Genomic DNA, 8,179 nt, shown 5'->3' on the forward strand with positions numbered 1-8,179 from the left:
GGCAAGTGCAGTCTCTCATATATCTGACTTGTGAGCATATCATGCTTTGGGAATATTCATAATAAGGGCATATATAGTGTGGTAACAGTCTAAGCTCGGTGATTGTGTGTTAGCTATTAAAGAATATTAGATACCAAGCGATATCCTCGCTACGGACTATTAATAGAAGTCACCATCACTATATATATGTAATACATATCATTTTTTGTATATAATTATCTGTCTTAGTGTATTGAAACTAACGTCAACACGATGTGCTAGGTTGCCTTACAATAGTACCTATTCGACTCCCTCGAGTAAATCGTGCTTTAAAAAATATTCAAAATTATCTTATAACAATATATTCATAAATATTCATTCAATTTAAAAACAAAGCCCATGATTTTATAAATTAATTTCTAAATAATTCTTTAGTTTCCAAGGATCAAGTTAGTTTTAAAGTTTTACTATATACAATTATCTGCACAAAAACAAGAATTAATCCAGAAAATGTATAATCAACTTCTTTATACAAAACTTTTGTTTTAGCAATTTTCTGCAACTATTTTAGATTAATGATTGAACTCTATTTACATATATAGTAAAAGTATATTCTTAATAATTATATGTATACAGGAGGTTGTACCCATTTAACTTGACACATCGAAATATTTGAAAATCTAAAAGATGACGAAAAAAAATGTTTTCAGACAGACAGTTGTATTGGTTTAAAGGACATAAGATCGGTGATCATTAGTTAATAGTTGAAGTCACATGAAGGTCACATTGAAGGTCATCCACCACACTTTTTAAATAGGGATACCTATATGCTTTTGCATATTCGTGTAGCTATCTCGAGAGCTTTCCAATACACTATTAATTACTACCCCTTTTCGTTAAAATACTTCTGTGAGTATAAGAGCTGAAAATCCATTCTCCTAATTTTTACATTAACACTAAAAACTATCTGGATAAATATTCATTTTCGATACTTTTACCATTAATACTTTTATGCATAAAATAATGAGAGAATTTCAATTTGGCTGTAAAGATAAACACATAGTGTTACTAAATTTTGAAAATAAATATGTAATTTGGCAATCAATTCTATATTTTTTTTATAACAACTGTATGTTTCTATTATACCAATTGATTCCTCTCATTTATTTTGTATATAAAAGGAATTAAAAGTCTAGATAATCAAAAAAGATATTGTTACTAGATATTTTTTGGTTTGACTGTTAAAATTAAGAAGAATTAATTTCTAAGCCCGTAGTATAAATCCAAGAAGTATTTAACGAAAAGTACTGTAATTATAGGTTTTGGACGAGCTCGTCGAAGATAAGCAAACAAGAATATGCAAAAGCATAGTAGCCTTTGGGTTCCCATTAAAAAGTTGGTGGTGACCGTTCATCGTGACCTTCAGGCGTACTCTTCAAGACTCAAACTAATGACACCATTCTTATGTACTCCCTTAGAATCATACAACTTTGTCTGAAACATTTTTTCGTATTTTTGTAGATTCTTACGGGAATTTATTTTCGAAAGTGTCAAGTTAAATTAGACACATCTGTATTAAGATAAAGTATAATTAAAATAATACATATATGATTTAATAAATAATTAGTGAAAATAGCAAGAATTATAGTAGAAAAATATTGATAAAGAGTATTTATTATTTATTATCATTGTAATAAAAATTTAAAAAAATCTTGGCACAGTCTACTGATTAGAAGTATTATATACTCTATATATATAACTTTATATATATATCTACACTTATAATATATATAATGCGAATAGGAGAAGAAGTTGTTAGAATTATAATGTAATTAACTATAAATAAATAATAATATAATATATTTATAATTATAATTAATTATTTATAATATATTATATTAGTTTCATATATGATAATATATAATATATAATATATATATATATGCATAATAAATACCTACAATATAGCTTACATAATTTCTACTAATTACTTGTAAAAATTATTGTAATATAAACATGATACATGGTATTCGATCTTTTCCTACTTAGAGTTTCAATTCATAAATGTTTTCTCTAGCATGAACTCGTGAATAGTTAAAAAATTTATTATATAATAAATATGAATATATGTTTTTAATTTTCTAATCATATGATTTACGTTACAAGAAAAATCTTATAGATTAAGGATTTCTATTAATATGGATTATTAATAATACAAATCTATACACTATTCTTATATAAAATTACTATATAAGGTATAATACAATTTAAAGTGTTATACTTATAGTGCATAATATATATATTATTATAAAATTATATACTATATTATATAATTCTCCGTAATATATAGGGTTGAGTATTTTTATCTTGAGACATTCGAAATATCTCTCTCGTAAAGTCTAAAAGATACAAAAAAATGTTTCAAACAAAAAGTTATATGTTTAAGAGGAACATAAAGTTAGTGTTATTAGTTTGACCTTGAGGAGTCACCTGAAAGTTACGTGGAAGTCATCTCCAATTTTTTAAATAAGACCATCCTGTAGTATTTTGTTATTTTTGTAGCTCATTCGAGAGTTTTCCAAAACACTATAATTAAATTAGTTTTTATTAAGACTTTCTGAGGCAGTAAAATTCATTTTCTTAATTTTAATAATTGTAAATATTCTTTGTACAGTATTTATTTTTCGAGTTATCTTATTTTAATACTTTTATGTACAGAAATAATGTGAGGAATTAATTTGTGTAAGAAAAACATATAATTGCTTCGAAAAAAAATGTAATTGTTAATTGCAAATTGCATTTTGTTTTCGAAACAATTGTGTTTCCTGTACACCAATTGATTCCTCTCATTATTTTGTATGTACATAAGAGAATTAAGATAAGATAATGAAAAAATTAATATTTTACAAAATATTTTACGGTTTATGTAAAATTAATAAATAACTTCAAGTCTCATAATTCGGAAAGTACTTAATGAAAACTAACTTAATTATAGTGTTTTGGAAAGCTCTCTAGATGAGCTACGAGAATATGCAAAAACATACAGGATGTCTTATTTAAAAGATTGGAGATGATCTTCACATAATTTTAGGTGACTCTTCAAGGTCAAACGAATGACATCATTTTATGTCTCCCTTGAAACACATTGAATTACAATTTTTGTCTGAAACATTTTTTCGTATCTTTTAGCTTTTACGAGATATTTCGATATCTTAAGATAAAAAAACTCACTCTGCATATATATATATATATGCATAAATTATACGTATGTATGTATGTATGTATTATTTGTATAATTTCTTATATATTATTTTTTTAAATAAATGTAAATTATTATTTATTTCTTTTGTTTCAGGAAAGGCGAGAAAGTTATAAAATTGACATTGATAATAAATAGTAGAAAAGAAGAAAGAAGAGTGAAGAGAGAAAATTATTTGAGAAAACTTTTTATATTATAAGTTATTTTAATTTATTTACAATTAATATATTATATTTAATTATATTTTAATTTTATTGTATTATAATATATTTTATTATATTATATTTATTATATTTATTATATTGTATATATTTATTATATTGTATTATATATTATATTATATTTATTATATTGTATTATATTTATTTATTATATTTATTTTATTGTATTATATATTATATTATATATATTATATTATATTTATTATATTGTATTATGTAATATATTATATTATATTTATTATATTTATTATATTGTATTATAATATATTTTATTATATTATATTTACAAAAATTTAATTAATATTTAATTTTATTACAGTAGTATTATTAATTATTATATATATTATTAATATTTATTAAATTATTATATATTATTAATAATTATAATTTATTTTATTTTTTATGTATGTAATTAATAAATAAATCATATTATTAAAAGTATTGATATTATTATTAATAATAATTATGATATTGATAGGTTAAATGAAATTGTGTAGTCGACCAAACTAGCCAGAAATATAATTTATTCAATACGACGTATTCAAAAAGACATTTACGTACGCGAATAAAAGAACACTGTAACAACATAAAATTACATGAAACTAATCATTCAGTAATTAGCAAGCATAGATTAGAATCTGGTCATGATTTTGATTGGTTAAAACCGAACATCCTACACAACGAAAAGTATGTTCGTAAAAGAGAAATTGCTGAGATGTTTTTCATAAAGAGATGTGATAACCTAATCAACTTACAAAAAGACACAGAAAATTTAAACAACATTTATGACAAAATAATAAAGGTCATGTAGTTCCGTTTTACTTATGATCGCGTTTAGTCTTTGACGAGGTCCCACACGGACTCATTGTTCTTAAAATTGAATTTTCAAAATAAAGTTTTGCAAATGTGACTTGTGCTTGCACAAGATTATTATCTATGCCGACACTCTGATTACTACTACTTCGGCTAATTTTGTATGTATATTTAAAATATCTCACGTTGAAACTAAATTAATTGTGCGTATTACGGTTCAAACCGAAAATTAGATGTAAATAATAATAATTTTTTGCAACTTATATATCTATTTCAGTGTATACTTGATAAGGACCACAACGATATGGTCGAAACGTCGTATTGAATAAATTATATTTCTGGCTAGTTTGGTCGACTACACAATTTCATTTAACCTTTGAAAATTCGACTAGCGATATTAAACTTCTACAAAAAATATTAAACTTCTACAAATTTCTATGATATTGATGATAATCGATGATATGAATAATATATAAATGATGACACTGATGATATAAACTATTATATAATATTGATGATAACAACAATGATAATGATAATAATGACAATGAAGATGATGATAATGATGATAACAAAATAATAATTTTAACAATAACTATAGTTCAATAACTATAATAATTAACTTATTTATGTAAGTTAATTTATTTATAAGTGAAAAAAACAGCAACAATTTTATTAATTTTTGAGCGTTGTATCGACATCGATCCATATATATTACTAAAAGTAAATGACAATTGTAACACCAACAATAGTTCGTCAAATTCCATTCCTAAAGAGAATATTAATTTTTATCTTAATTAAATTTAATCTAATAATAATAATAATAATTATAAATAATAATATTTAAATAATATATAAATAATAATAATAATAACTTATTCATATAGTAATAGTATGTAGATTATTTAATAGTTATAATATAAAAATAGTGTAACAGATATTTCAATAGTAAAAAGTTTCTTGTATAAATTATTTTCTTTTTATTAATATTTATTAATAATATTACGTGTATATCTTTAAGATTTTATATAGTATATTAATATAGAAAATTCTTATAAAATGACGAGACGTAAAATTGTACGTACTTTAGAAGAAAAAGAAGAATTTTTACAACGACATCGAGAAAAAAGAAGGGAGAATCAACGACGTCGTCATGAAAATAAGAAATTAATTGAAAATTCTTTAAAAAAGTCAAAACAACAAACTATTTGTATTGCTGGTACATCAAATGATAATCGTGTAATAGAATTAGATAGGGAAAATGAAGAAAATCCTTTAAGTGTTAGATCAACATTACAATCATCTGTAGAATATCAAACTCGTTATCGATCACGGCAAAAAAAACGATCTTGTTTGAATAATATTAGTACACTATCATTTACTGATGTAATTGAATATTATATTGGTCCTATGGATGTGTATTGTATTCATTGTAATGCAAAACACTTTGCAGCTGAAAAAGTTTCTAATAGAGGATATTCATTTCATAATTGTTGTAATCATGGTGCAGTATATGTGCAACCATTACCTGAATTTCCTCAATTCATTCGTAGTTTATTTGATGGTAGTCACATAAAATCTAATAATTTTTTTCAAAATATTCGTAGTTATAACAGTTCATTTTCATTTGCTTCATTTAATGCTAATTTAATTAACTTTCAAAATAGACGACCTGGTCCATATTGTTTTAAAATACAAGGACAGATTTATTATCAAATTAATAAAGCATTATATGCTGCACAAAACGAAAATCCTACTTATGGCCAACTTTTTATCGTAGATTCAAATGAGCAATAAATCATCGTCTGAATCAAAATTCATACATAGATTTTGAAATTGTACAAAACCTTGAACAAATAATGCGGAAATTTAATGTATTTGCTCAGTCTTATCAAATGATGGGTGAAGAATTAGAAAAGCAACGACGTTTAGAAATGGAATCTGGTGAATTATTACCGGAGTTACAATTGGTATTTACTTCAAGACCAGATATGGATCGACGTCGATATAATACTCAAAGAACCAATGAAGTTGCTGCTGTATTCTCTACAACAGCTGATGGAGAAATTCCAGAATCATATGTTACAATACGTAATAAAAATACTAAAACTTTACAAAAAGTTAGTATTATGGATCCAAATGTAGAACCATGGATATATCCATTATTTTATCCATATGGTACTCAAGGATGGCATCGTGATTTAAAAAAATTAAATAGTGATAGACGAATAACTAGAGGACAGTATATTAAATATCGTATAGCTATTCGTGATGAATTTAATGTTTTTTTATTAGGACGTCGCTTATTTCAACAATGGCTTGTAGACAGCTACGTAAAAATGGAAAAAGATAGAATTGATTATTGTAAAAATCATCAAAAAGAATTACGTAGTGAAACATATCAAGGTTTAAGAGATTATTTACAAACTACGGCTAATAATTTAAATGGGCGTATTGGAAAAATGGTTGTACTTCCTTCTACATTTACTGGATCGCTACGCAATATGTTACAAAATTATCAAGATGCAATGGCAATAGTTAGTAAATTTGGTAAACCAGATCTTTTCATTACTATGACTTGTAATCCAAAATGGCGTGAAATTGAAGAAAATCTTTTATCTGGTCAACAAGCTTCGGATAGACCTGATATTTGTGCTCGTGTTTTTAATATAAAAAAAGATTATTTAATTGATTTAATTGTTAAACAAAAATTTTTTGGTGAAATAGCAGCATTTGTATATGTTATTGAATTTCAAAAACGCGGTTTGCCACATGTTCATATGTTAATTACTTTAAAATACAATTATAAAATCACAACTCCGCAAATTGTTGATAAATATATTTCTGCTGAAATTCCTGATCCATGTGAGAATCGTATTCTACATGATGTAGTTATGAAACATATGATTCATGAACCTTGTGGTGATTGGTGTTTGGTAGATGGACGTTGTTCAAAACATTATCCGAAACCTTTTCTTGAAGAAACTAAAATGGATGAAGATGCTTATCCTTATTATCGTCGACGAAATAATGGAACAACTTTTGAACGTCCTGGTGGATATATAGTTGATAATCGTTATGTTGTTCCATATTGTCCTACTTTATCAATTATATTTAATAGTCATATAAATGTTGAAGTAGTTTCAAGTATTAAATCAGTTAAATATCTATATAAATATATTTATAAAGGACATGATGTTGCTGCTATAACTATTGAATCAACAGAAAGTGTTGTTATTGATCATGATGAGATACATAATTACATCGAAGCTTGTTATGTTGGACCTGTTGAAGCTAGCTGGCGTATTCTTAGTAAAAAACTACAAGATAAAAGTCACGCTATAACACGTTTATCAGTGCATCTTCCTAATGAGCAAAATATTATAATTGAAAATGAAAACATTGACGATGTAATGACTTCTGCTTTAGATCAAGTTACTATGTTAATAGATTATTTTTCATTAAACTTACGTGATGAAGAAGCGAAACAGTATTTATATATAGAAATTCCAAGTTATTATACATTTAAAAAAGAGAAAGTTAACGGTAAAAATGTATCACGTTGGGTCAAACGTAAAAGTCATTATAATTGTATAGGACGAATGTATTCCGTTAGTCCAACACAAATAGAATTATTTCATTTACGATTATTGTTACTCACAATAAAAGGGGCTACAAGTTTTAATGATTTAAGAACTGTAAATGGAGAATTTTGTCAATCATTTTCAGCCGCATGTTTAGCTTTAGGTTTGATCGAAGATGATGATGAATGGAAAAAAGCTATGAATGAAGCTGTTGGATGGATGATGCCACGACAACTTCGTAGATTATTTGTACGTATATTATTACATTGTCAATCATTATATCCTGAAGAATTGTGGGAAAATTTTAAAATAGCAATGTCTGA

Source organism: Camponotus floridanus, unplaced genomic scaffold, assembly GCF_003227725.1.
Source record: "Camponotus floridanus strain SB8 unplaced genomic scaffold, Cflo_v7.5 scaffold358, whole genome shotgun sequence".
NCBI classification, from domain to species: Eukaryota; Metazoa; Arthropoda; class Insecta; order Hymenoptera; family Formicidae; genus Camponotus; species Camponotus floridanus.